The 13,609-nt window shown below is 34.0% G+C and overlaps 1 protein-coding gene across 7 annotated transcripts in view; it reads left to right on the forward strand.

Annotated features, from left to right (window-relative positions):
- ct (cut) overlaps window positions 1-13,609 on the forward strand; it is a 151,127-nt gene that overhangs the window by 89,155 nt on the left and 48,363 nt on the right. Inside the window, exon 1 of one of the 7 annotated variants that reach the window (XM_053761028.2) lies at window positions 721-805. The exons of the other annotated variants lie outside the window; for them this stretch is intronic. The gene's annotated coding sequence lies outside the window, so the exon portion shown is untranslated. Of the gene's footprint in view, window positions 1-720; window positions 806-13,609 lie in introns of those variants that run through there. 7 annotated transcript variants of the gene reach the window in all.

Genomic DNA, 13,609 nt, shown 5'->3' on the forward strand with positions numbered 1-13,609 from the left:
ATACTTTGATGACATTAAAGTAAGCAATGAAAGGCAATGATGTAACGCAGCACCGACACAAATTAGTTGAAATTGAAGATAAATAACAAAAATTTAACAATCGATATGTTTATCGATTAACGGAATCGAGTCAATGGCCAGTCTTATCGCGGGTCAGCACAGTTCCTGTTGTATTTTTGGCAAATGAGATAAATTTTTACGAGTCCAGTGTTTTTCAAAGTTTTGCTCCAATATCGTTCTAGATAAGGAACTATAGAATCGTATAGTTTTTGGTTCTATTTAGATTGACTGTGGTGTTTTATACCACATGCTTATGTTAAACTCGCGAGTATAGCAGAGCATTTTATTCTTGTTCCTTTCGATGTCTTTTTTTATTGGAATCGATTTTATTTCTGACATAATTCGTCTTATTTTCGATACGCTCAATTTGAATAGAGTTCGAAACGTTCGTAATTTAAAATTTAATTACATATAATACTGACAGTTTTTAATAAAGCAAATGAAGGCATCATTATTAAAAAAATATATTTATGTAAACAGATTCGAAAACTTTGCGAGCACTTTACATATTCAAAATCTCACTACAAATATCATATCTCATTGTTTTGATAATCATAATCGCAGTGGCGCGCAAAGTTATTGCACTTTGGGCACAACTGTGTTGACAGATCGATAATTTTTACACAAATTATAATCATTTTTGTGCACAACTGATTATGTCGGGTTAAACTGTGTCTATCTGTTTGCTCGGATGCTTGTGGCAGTGATTTGTGTTTGTGATAATTTTGACGCGGATTCTTCATAGGTTTGTATTGTCATTTGAGAATTAGGTCGTTGACTTTACGAGTGATCTAGCGATAGAAGCGCTTCCTGGCTCAGAGGCTCTCCTTAGCAGTTCCACGCGGGAATGCAGCTAGCAGTAGGGCCGGGTCCGGCTCGAAGTGGACTTTACACTAATTAATTTTTGTAGACATTCTGACCAAGTTTGTGACGTCTTCGTTTTTCTGTAAAATTTTATTTATTAAGGCACCTAGCAATTTTTAATATTAATACATTATCTTGTCACTAGCGGCCGTACACGTACCGGCTTCGCTCGGGTAAAAACATAATAAATTATACCCCTAAACCTTCCTCAGGATCACACTATCTATTGGTGAAAACCGCATGAAAATCCAAGTTTTTGAGTTCATCGCGAACAAACAGATACGTTAGAGGACTTTCTTTTATAATATGTTATTTAATAAATGTGACAAAACAAGAAATGTATGAAAAAATGGTGGACGGAAATTAATGTGAATGATTCAACCAGAAAAAAATGACTTTCGTCTTCCATCAAACAGCATGCATGATAGACTGCCATTGTATATGGATGATTGTAAAAAATCTGCGAATTACAGAAGATTGCTTCCCTCGGAATCGAACCTATTATCCACGCCAGCGTACGACTTTGATGTGTACTGAACCGCGGCGACCAGGTTTATACTGAAATTTTCTGTTGTACAATACATATTAGATCATTTTCATGATAAACGTTAAGTGTACTTGTAATTTGATTGTCTAATACTTTATGTCTACGAAAACAATTGTTTAAAGTTATATATTTTTCTATTTTAACAGTGTTGTATACCACAGGACAATTAACGCTTTTATTAATTACTTACAAAATTAGCACAGCTTGTGTGTATTTTGTGTAAAGGAAATCCTCAAAAATGTATTGTAAATAATGATATTAGTGGAAAATAAAATAAAAATATTTGTTTAGTATTTCTAGCAGATCTGGAACTGTCTTGACATATTTACACTTAAATAAAACTTACTTAATACGAAGACTTGAAAACGCTGGCAAGATAGAAAAAAAAAAAAAAACAAAACAAATATTTTCTTAAAAAATTGACTATCAAAATTTGCCAAAGCGAAAATAAACTGGCAACATAAACTAATTTTCACCAATCAGAATAGCATTCGTAGTATTTGTATTCAATTTCCCTCCAACGAATACAATACGAAAACAAAACATCAATACAATACTATCCTCTTAGAAGACATTAACCAATTTACCTAATGTCTTGTCACGATTTAAACTACAAAAATCAACTCAATCCATCAATCAATAAGATTGACATTGCATTGAACGTCTCGAAGCGAGAATTCAATTCGAAAACGTTGTAATTCAAATTAAGTACACAGGAAATTAAGACTTAATAGTAACAAAATTGCGACGATTTTCGTTTGTTGTTCACATCGTTAATTACGAGCCTGCTAACCAATCTATCGGAATAGTTCCCGAAGGATATTGTCTCCTAATGCATTGTCGTTGAATTAATGCTACAATTTATGACATTCGAAATTAGCCTGAGATAGGATGGATGGCCGAAACAACCATTGATAGATGTACTCGCTTAGCAATCTAGTAAGCCATTTGCTTTGATGTATCGGCTGGATTACCATTGGTTCGAAATTCGAATTTGACGTAATACATTCTTTTTATTGTTTTTTTTTCTTATTTATTTCGGTAGCTGCACCGAGTATGCAAAAGGAATACAGACGATTATCAAGATATAGGGTTTAAAAAATTTAACTAAATTACATACAGAAGTGAAGAAAAAAATAATAGGAAAACGAACCCTGAGCTCCGACGCTAAACTCTGAAGAAGTAACAGGGAAAATGCTCATATCAAAGAAATAATTACTTTACATTCTATCATTTAAGTTTTTATACATACAATGACAATTCTTTAGATTTATTATAATCCCACTAATGTTATAAATGCGAAAGTGTGTGAGGATGTATGTGTGTATGAGTTTCACGTAAAATCTACTGGACGCATTGTTATTGTTATGTTACAAGCATTTGAAAATTATTCGGACTTATTGTTAATTAAAATCAGTTTGAAATAGAATCTTTATCAGAAGCTTCAATATATCTTATCAGATACTTATCAGCCCTAAAGGGCCTTAATTCGGGCTGCAGTCCCCTGCAATAAATTGAGAGAGGATTGTTTTAAATACCCTTCGATTATTTATTTAAGACTTTTGGCACCTGACGCCTTTGCTTAAAGTGTGATTCCAATTTTAAAATAAGTCTTGCGATTAATTGCCTTATTTCTTTGTTTTAAAGTCGGAATTTGAGTTATCGAATAATGTAACTGGCTGGTAAAGGGTTGGAAAAGAATTCGAACAAATGTATTCTTTTTTTTATTTTAAATTTTCATTACGATTCCATTGTGATTAGGATTTTAAAAGAATGTAAATAAATCTTTATTAAGTAAAATGTTTATCTTCACGATTCTAATGGGAAAACAATATTTAATCGATTTTTTATTCGATAAAGTACAGGCGACGACAAGACTTTACATCCAACAATATTCTTATATCGTAACTACATTGTTTAAAAACGAATACAGTCAATTTTCTACTCTCCATCACAATCAACCATGTCAAATTATGCTGCATGGACTCTAGTGCTATTGCAATAACGGCGAATCTGCAATGAGTTTTTACATGTTGATGTGGTATTTACTGTACGTAAAACGAGCTTCTTGTACTAATGCTAAGACGAATGTTGCGGAAAATGGACCCCTCCCCACCCCTGTCTTTGCCCCTCTCGCCCCTTTCAGTCTGTAGGGACTTCTGATTTACGACGCGCGGAAGGGGGTGTCCTTTTTTGTTTCTATTCTCTTTATTAATTTTAATTTGAATATAGTTTTAAATGCAACTTGCATTGAGATCAAGGGTTCGTTAATTAGCATATTTTTTAATTACTTTTGTCATGTATTTTAGCTGTTTCCCGCAGCTTCGTCCGCGGCTGCCTTTATTTGTCATTGTATAAATCTATTCCAAGTTTAATCCCAACACAGTGGTTTAGCAGTAAAAGCGTGGCAGACAGAAAGACAAATAGTGAATAGGACAGCCATTATCTATATTTTCCTATGGATTTCATAATAGTTTTTTACAAAACAATTCTACCGAAACTTACGAAATAACATTAAAAATTACATCATAAACAAAGCAGCAAATACATAGGCTTAAATTATAAACATTTTAATCTCTCTACCTCGAAATTTTATTTTCTGAGATGTGGAAACCCTGATTCTCGTTCTTTCCGATCGTCTGCTCCCTCATCCCCACAATAATACAATTAATTCCCGATGCGACTTGTACATTTCTTAAAGGGATTCCATAAGAACTTTTAATGTTAAACCGATCGAACTTATTTTGATGCTGACAGCCCGGCTCCGCTCGGTTAAAACCATAGTAAATAATACCCCTAAATCTACCTTGGGAATCACACTATCTATTGGTGAAGACTGTACAAAAATCCGACTGGTAGTTTTTGAGCTTATTGCGTTCATACAAACAGACGCAACAGAGGAACTTCTTTTTATAATATGTAAAAATAAACAATCTATTTAGTAAATAAAAATCTATAAAGTGATAGTTCAAAGAATTGAAGGGCATTCATGTTGAAGGGCTTAATATTACTACTAATATTATAAATGCGAAAGTTTGTGTGTATGTATGTTTGTTACTCTTTCACGCAAAATCTACTGGACGGTTTGTTATGAAATTTGGTACACGGGTAGAATATAACCTGGAATAACACATAGGGTTCCTTTTATCCCGAAACTCTCACCGGAGCGAAGCCCCAGGGGAGGCTAGTATATGTATGTATGTATCATGTGTACTTACATTGTCAAAGAAACACATATACTACATATGATTGTGATCAAGTATGATATAATTCATGTCGGGTCATGATGGAAAATGATCTTTTTCTGATTGGTCTGGGTCTTGGATGTTTATCTATATATGTATTTGTTATAAAATATTGTATCGTTGAGTTAGTATCCCATAACACAAGTCTCGAACTTACTTTGGGGCTAGCTCAATCTGTGTGATTTGTCCCAATATATTTATTTATTTAATTTTCAAATTTATCACATTCGTGTATCATCGAGTGATCTCGATTATGAATATGCTGGATTCCTAAAATATTCTCGAAATACCTTAAATGACAATCCAAGGTCGTAAGATCATCTGAACGAATGATAAATCAATAAGGTCAAATATTATCTAAATTTAATGCTTCTGATAAAATAAACGACGCGCAATCCACCGATATTCTATCACAACTAATCGAAAAAAAAAATATTGGACGTGACTTTGTAATGTCCAATAAAATTTAAACATTAATTCTTATTAACTGATGACATTGGAATTGGAATTTTAGTTAATAGATTTCTCGCCGTTTCTTCCGAATGAAATTCTAACGGAAACAGTAGCTTTTTTGGAATGAAAGTTACCATGTCATACTATGTCTGTCCTACGTAAATATAATGAACTAACGATGGCCCGGCTTCGCATGTGGTCTACAAACCTTCGAGAATATTTTTTCTAAATAACTGTGAAAACTGCATCGAAATCTGTTGTGTGATTTAAAAGAAGAAAGCTTAGAAACAGACAGACACGTAGTCCACTTTGTTTTCTATTAAGCATGTAGTTTTGAAAAAATAAACGACTTTTAACGATTTAATTGAAATATGTATTTCTTTTTTATTACAGGTAAGCTGAGCTTCAACGTCGTTGGCATATAAGTACTTAGATTCCAATGCTATTCACATTTAGATAACTTCCATACGGCCAGCTGTCATCGAGATACAATGACAATCGTTGCATTAAACCACAGATTATCGAACCCACTTAGCACAGCGCAATCAAACAATTAATGGTCGAAATTTGTCAATACCATCGAATTGTTTTAAATACTGGCCTTTAATACTGGTAATCTCGAAACGTCAAACGATTATTCGAATCGCGTGACGATTAAAAGCGTCCATTTTTAAAAACCTTTATCGACTGTCAGTTGTTTACCGATAAATACCGCGGCAATACTGGCTGGTAATCCTTTACGGTTGTCATCTACTTAATAGCCGCCCACAGATTGATTCTACAATTAAAAAATAAAACTTTATTAATCACGACTTGAAAATCGAATAATGCCAGCCGGAATGACATCATAGATCTCAATAAAAAAGAAAGATGACATGGAACGAGCGCGTTTTTGAATAACGGTTATGATATTTTTCCAAATTATATTTTCGACAATGGTTCAAAAATACCGTTTCTTCCGCGTCCATTAACTCAAGTATCCGATCAAAAGTTTCCAAACCATAAACTGTCAATAAAAGAAAACGTAAAACCCTGATCTGCATATTCCCGCCATTAAAAACAAAAACGAATAATTATTTGCTAGCAATACGAGACAAAATTAATAACCCGTTCAGTCAGTCGAGTTGAGTTTTTCGTATTCACATCGCCAAGACATATCGATTTCGCATTATTTTGCTTTGTCATTAATAATTTTAATTAATTAACGTGTGGGGTGTTTGTATAGGTGCCCATTGTGTAATAGGGGATGATTTATGCGTGTCTTTAGACACATCTCGTCTCGGGACGCCTCATTGATTTTTGATGACTGTTACAATTTGCATAGACAAAAAGTATGTAATATACTTACATATTTATGAGTATTAAATCAATGTTAAAAACAGAATCATAAGTACTGATACGTGTATAATAAAATGTCTACGTACTCAAAAATAAATAAACGGTGTTTGCAACTCGTGGAAAGTTTTTATAACGTACTATCTAATATATGGTTTGATCAATCGAATAGAACTGTATATAATCTGTAACATTGTTTTTTTTTTTCATAGATTTATTTTGAAGTTTTTACATTTTAAAAATGTTCGATATTCAAACGCTAAAACGCACGACGCTGTTAAAACTTCTATATGTACTCGATTTTGGATATGTAACCACATGGTAATTTTTAGCACGTCCTCGACACGGGTGCTACATCTACCCGCACTTTTGATTAATCACACACATTTATTAGTAAAATTCTCTGATTCCATAAGGGGTGGGAGAAGGGTTAGTTCTATGTCATTAATATTTATTTCGCATACATAAGTTGTTTCGTGTAATTACGTTAGATTGATCGTCGTTGTGTTACGAATTTAATAATTTTGATTTTGTAGTATTTTTTTTATAGCATATTGTATAATATAAATAATAAATCAATTAATATTTAATATTGCATTATAACTAAAGTATTCGATTTAAATTTAATATACCTTGTCCTTTTAAAAAAAAAAAAACTTGACAGTAAGTTTATCCTAAATTTACGCTAGTATTTTCCATACAAAGTACTAAATCGAGTTAAAACAGTTTAGAATCGAGTTCAAATTCGCTATCTCCAAAATATCGGCGATCCGTTACCGAACTTGCACCAAAACAATGCAGTTTTATTATCTATGGACATGCGAAAGATTATTTAGCAGGCGCCGTGATAACATTTAACTTTTTCGAGGTACGACACGGCAACACTAACCCTCCTGCGCTAAATATTAACGGTTTTAAGGAGGCAACACTTGCGTAACTGAATGTCTGTTTTACCACGCTAGAGTACAGCACTAGAACTACATGTCTTCTTCATAATCTTATTCCTCATGGCTGAGGATCGTGGTCATTGCGTGGAATTAACACACCCAACAAATTTCTTGGCATTAGTAATGGAGTAGTTTGCCATTGCCTTCTCCATTTCACACACAAGTTATATAATCGACCAGTGTGCAGGTTTCCTCACGATGTTTTCCTTCGTCGGAAGCAAATGGTGGCCGATGAAAACTACTATACATGTGTCAGATTGGTATACGAGTAGGATTCGAACCTGGATCCACAAGCAGGCGTCTTAACCATTACACCACCACCGCTTCAGAACTAGATGTAAACAGCGTATTTTGACATTGACAATGACAGTTCTCAAAGTCTGTCAAATAGTATTTGATTTGTAAGATTAAGACAAAATTATGTTGTACTCGTGTATATTATGTAGTTATATTGGGTATATTCTTGGTCATTACCAAGAATATAATATTTGACGACCTCGATGGCGCAGTGGTAAAGTGCTTGCCTCTGAACCGAGAGGTCCCGGGTTCGATCCCCGGTCGGGTCATGATGGAAAATGATCTTTTTCTGATTGGCCCGGATCTTGGATGTTTATCTATATATGTATTTATTATAAAATATAGTATCGTTGAGTTAGTATCCCGTAACACAAGTCTCGAACTTACTTTGGGGCTAGCTCAATCTGTGTGATTTGTCCTAATATATATATTTATTTATAAAAAAAATATATATACGTAATATTATCCTATTAATATTGACCTAATTAGATCTAAATAGGATTAGATCCTTAAAAAACAAAACAACATTTAAAATATTATGTTTTTTTTTCATTTAATGTAATAATAAAGTGTTTGCATTGCCTGTAACTTAACAAGCTTGCTAAAACGGTAACCGTTCGCGTGACTGGGCCCGCGGTAGTTGACATGAACTGTTTTGCACTCAAATTTTCGCGTTTCTCGCTTTTGCTGTGCAATTAAAGATTGTTATCTACGACTTTGTATTTATACCAGTTACGGATTGTTCATTACGTTTGATAAATATATAGATTTCAAAAAAAATCGATTGGAAGCTTCGTGTCTAAAATCTGTACTAATCTGTAAAAATCTGTTGATTTTCTTCATTACAAAGTATCGAAATAAGTGCAATGTTGCCATTACATTTAAATTTTAGCGGTTTGCAAGATTGACCTAGGTTCTATTTTCATACACAGATGCAGAGTTATGGAGAGTTGCATTGCTTTGAGTTACGGGATGCACTCCGGGAGTGCCGGCAGAAGCGAAAACTTGAATGTTAGCGTCGTGTATTTTTGACGTCTTACGAATTTTCGATGGTCACGTGTCCTGACGTCAGTTTAACATTTTTTCCCATCACCTGTTGGTGATGTTTTGAAGTGAAAACTTCTTTAGCGGTGTTCCGCTAAAGAAGTTTTCACTTCAAAAAAATTATATTCAAAATTAGAAGGCATTAGAAGCTACTACTAGCCAATTAAACGAAAAATTCAAATAAAGAATGCGTGTTACATTTGACTGTAATTTATTTCAAAATTGCCAGGAATATGTCAAGGTGATGAAAAAAAATAATATTCAAAATCAGAAGGCGGCCATCAACAGACTATATACATCAGATGGTATCACAGCCACCCTTTGCAATATTTTAATCTACCCCTTTCGCACATCTCACCCTTGGACTTGATCAATCGATTGGGTTTGTCCACCCCTATTATTTACTCATAAATCTTATGTGTATATAGAAACCCCTCGGTAATATAAGTTAAGCAACATTTTGATGATGGGTGACCACGTTTAAAAAATATAAGTGCAGAAGCAAGATTAGTAAGGCTTTAAGAAATATAAGGAGTCACTCTCCAGCTGTCCAAATATATCCACAACAACAATCACCTCCGTTTTGACGTGAAAGAGAGACAAACAAACACATTTTCAAAATTATAACTATAGTACGGACTAGTACGGATTGTTTTCTGACAACTGGATGCCGACGACCGTGCGAAGTGGAGACGAAAAAGTAGGAAAGCGGACCTTGGGCTCCGACGCTATATTATAATTATATATATAATAAATATAATTTCTGAGGAAGAAACCGTGAAAACGCTCAGATGAGAGTACGGAATGATTTAATAAAATTAACAAAAACTAATAAAAAAAATACCAATCAAACCAAATCGATACATTACGCAAACATCCACAAGTGACCCCTGACTTGCCACCCTCGCCCCCTATAAGGCGGCGAACACACTGTACCCTATGGGGTACAATCGTGATTTTTGAACCCCATCTTCCGATGTCCCCAGGAGATCACACCCTTACACAGCTTCGGCATTAGATCTGAATAATATATAACAATTAATATTACGCCCAGGGGTATATAACTTGGCTTTATGTAATTAGAAAAAAAATTGAATTAATCTACACTTTAAAGTTTAAAAATGTCTAATAACGATATTTGTAGTTCTATAGAAATTTTCCCAGGTAATTTAACCGAGAATTTCTAATTCGAAAATTAAATTTCCAAATATTTTATCTTTGGCCGTCTCTACACTCAAGTGTTTTTACAAATTAGTGATTTTGAAATGTAAATACTTTGTACTGTACTGTTTGTCTGTCGCCCTTACACTTAATAAAGCAAAAAATAATATATTTCATAAATCATCGCAAAAGTTTTCGATAATCAGTATTAGCAAGCTTTTTCTTTTTTGGAACAGAAATTAATTCCTTTTAATTGATAAAATTAAAAGGTAATTTTATATTTTAATTATTATTTTTTTTTTACCTGCATAGACAAAACTAGCATTCCTTAATTGTTACATCTCTGTGACGTAAACAGTTGTAAACAAGTAGACTTACAGCTCATATCTATCTAAACTTACGCAATATTAAAAAAAAAAGAAAATAATCCCCTAAATCGAAAAAAGTGACATTATCTAAACATTACTAAACCCTAATAATAAAAAACCCTTGCCATGCCTCAAACGATCGAACAGTCATATCGGTCTGTCTGTAATAACCCTTTCGTATAGAGAAATTAACCCTTTCGATACAAGGTGAACAACCCGGGTTAAAAAGACCCTTCGGTGGTGGCGCGAAGTTTATGCGAAAGCGAGTCCTGATTTCATAAATAATAATTATTAAAAGTAAATACGTATAAATATTTTATTTTGTTTTGTTTATTTCATATCACTTATCTATACTATTATTATAAAGAGGTAAGCGTTTGTGAGTTTGTATGTTTGAGGCGGGTGATCTCCGAAACTACCGAATCGATTTCCAAAATTCTTTCACCATTTGAAAGGTACATTATCCAAGATTGCTACAGGCTATATTTTATCTCACAATTCCCACGGGAGCGAAGCCCCGGGCAACGTCTAGTCACTGAGTAATATGGTCCGAGAGATTGAGGAGACCGATCATCCGACTTGTCGAGAACCAAAATTATGAGGACAATATGAGAAAATGAGAACATTTTTCAAGATCAATAGTATATTTTTAGGCCTATTTCTACAGTGTGATAAATCGCGCTGAGCGGGAATCAATTGGGTTCTAGTAAACTATATTTTTAGAAAAATGTTTTTTGTAGTGCCAATTATGAATTAACTGTCAAATAAATAGTTTTCATATATTTCAAGTAATTTCAACCATTTCGTAGTTTAAGTTCAAATCGCTTGCTCCTGTGATTTAAGCTTGCGTTATCCGGCTTCATCCGCGGGACAACACGACATGTAACGAATATTCATATCTTTCATTTTGTACCACAGTTTTATTTTTATGGTGCTAATAAAATGCTTTCATACAAATACATGTGCAGGTTATTTAGAACTAGCTTTTGTCCGCGGCTCCGCCCGCGTGGATTTCCCAAGGGAGCAGTCATTTTTCCGGGATGAAGGTTGCCCTATGTCCGTACTCTCCGTACTTCAAACTATATGTTTCGAAAAAATTAAGAATATTTGTTGCATAGTTAAAGCGTGAAGAGGTAACAAATAAACAAACTTCGCCTATATTATTATATTAGTTTGTTGGGAACACTTGACACTAAAAAGTAGATGCCAACCAATTGGTACCGTACTAGCAAAATGACATTCCAAATATAAAATTAATAAATTGAGTGACATTCTAACATAGTAGCGCCATCTACGTCACGTTTCGCTTCGCGTCAAAAATAGACGTTGTGCACAATTTTGTCGTTAATCATATCACGACAGCTGTATGATGTCGTGAATCAAATCCAACATGTCCGCCGTCTCAAGGTGTAAAAATAATCGTGTCATATTCGCGTCTATGACACTGTTCGAAATTCACAATTGTCACTAGCTCGATTTCAAATCATTTAGAAAAATTAACTCGACTTGTTGTTTTTATTTTTAATTGCGTTATTAACTGCCTGTAATTCAAATGTTAATAAAATAACAACAGAACGTAGGTACATATCCGAACACTAATAAGAAATTCAATCAAAATTCAAAAACTTCTCAAATTTCATACAAATTCATGGAACAAATGGTAATGGAAATAATCAGAGGCGAAATCATTAAATATCTGCGTATGATAGCTAACATAACGGAAAGTAAATTAATTCAGGAGTTGGCAAACAAAAAATAAATTGTTCGCTCCCAAAACAATAAGACTGGAGTTTTATGAAAGGAAGCCTCACGTCGTGGAATATCGCCCCCATTAATTATTCTGAACCATCAAGCAATCGCGAAAATCAGGATTCATAATGAACGTACTCCGGAACGTGAATGTGTGTCAAATTACTGGAAGCCAGAGCGACAAACAAAACAACGTTTAAATTTTCATTTACTTTTTTTTCCGATTTTTCCAGCCAGTTCTGTAATCTAATTTTTAAAACCGCGAAACGGAATGTGCAAAACAAAAGTTTGCGCCGCAAAATTAATAATTTCACCCCATCTCTTTGGCTACAGACCGATACACTTTTGAATTCGAATTCCGAACCGAACTGATGCGTTTGATATTTTAAATATCATTGTGTACGAGTGTATTGAACCTAACACACACACAGAAGCATCTAACTCATGCATATTTATAAACTTAATGTGTATATTATTTAATGTCTGCGTGTGCGTTCGGGAGGGTTCTTAATAACAGATATTCAATCAAATCAACCCCTTTTCCTGCTATCTTTCGGCCGATGCATCTCCCTCCGTTGGTTTATACTACACTAGCTTCATGAGTGATGAAAGTGCTAAATATTTGACACGAAAACGTTATTACATTTGCTTAGTTGTTATTGAAAACAACCAAGTTAAGTCAATATATTCCAAAATTCCGGAAAATAGAAGAAGTCAACCTCTTGATATTTAAAAAATTTAACGATAAATTTCCCGAAAGAAATTCTTTTAATAGTAATAGTAAATAGGAAATTGAGGCCGTAACTTTTTATAACCAAGCGTATAATTTGAATTGGAACTCCCTATCATTATTATTTCTAAGGATTATTGTCGATCTAAGATTGTCGGTGCCGATCTATTGTGCAGCTCATTTGCATACCAATGTAACCCTTTGTTCGTCAGCCATTACGCTCCAGCGCAAAAACGCGACAAACTAACTAATCATGCAAGTTTTTACGATAACATTTACGACCTGGCTTTATAGATTTTAATATCCTTGCTTTGGTGTAACAAGAAAAAATGTGTGACTCTATGGTTTCCGATTCGCTTTTTAAAAACGTTCTATGAAGATTTCCTTGTAAAGACAGAGTCAATATAACACTTGGATACAAAACAAACACAAATATTTGTATCTCCGTTTACCAGAAGCCGTGGAATGTACTGTCCAACTGTCCATCTGTGTGTGTTTCCCACAAACAAACATAGAAAAGAAAAATTTAAATTAAAACCACGATATTATGAACACTCATCAATATTGAACACGCAAAACAAAGGTGCGGCCAGACCGAAAAAAGAATAAAACGTATATAATGCATCAGTGAATCGTAGAATTTAAACAGTATCGTGTATGAAACGGGTAAGTGTATAAATCTTGCGGCGGTGGTGTGCGCTGTCTGCCCAGGGCCTAGCCCAACATGAAAATGTATAGATATTTAAAATATTCCCTTTGATTCCAACGATAATTTCGTTCGAATCCGCCGTCTAAATGTTGCAGCGTCA

This window comes from Plodia interpunctella, chromosome 21 (assembly GCF_027563975.2).
Source record: "Plodia interpunctella isolate USDA-ARS_2022_Savannah chromosome 21, ilPloInte3.2, whole genome shotgun sequence".
NCBI lineage: Eukaryota > Metazoa > Arthropoda > Insecta > Lepidoptera > Pyralidae > Plodia > Plodia interpunctella.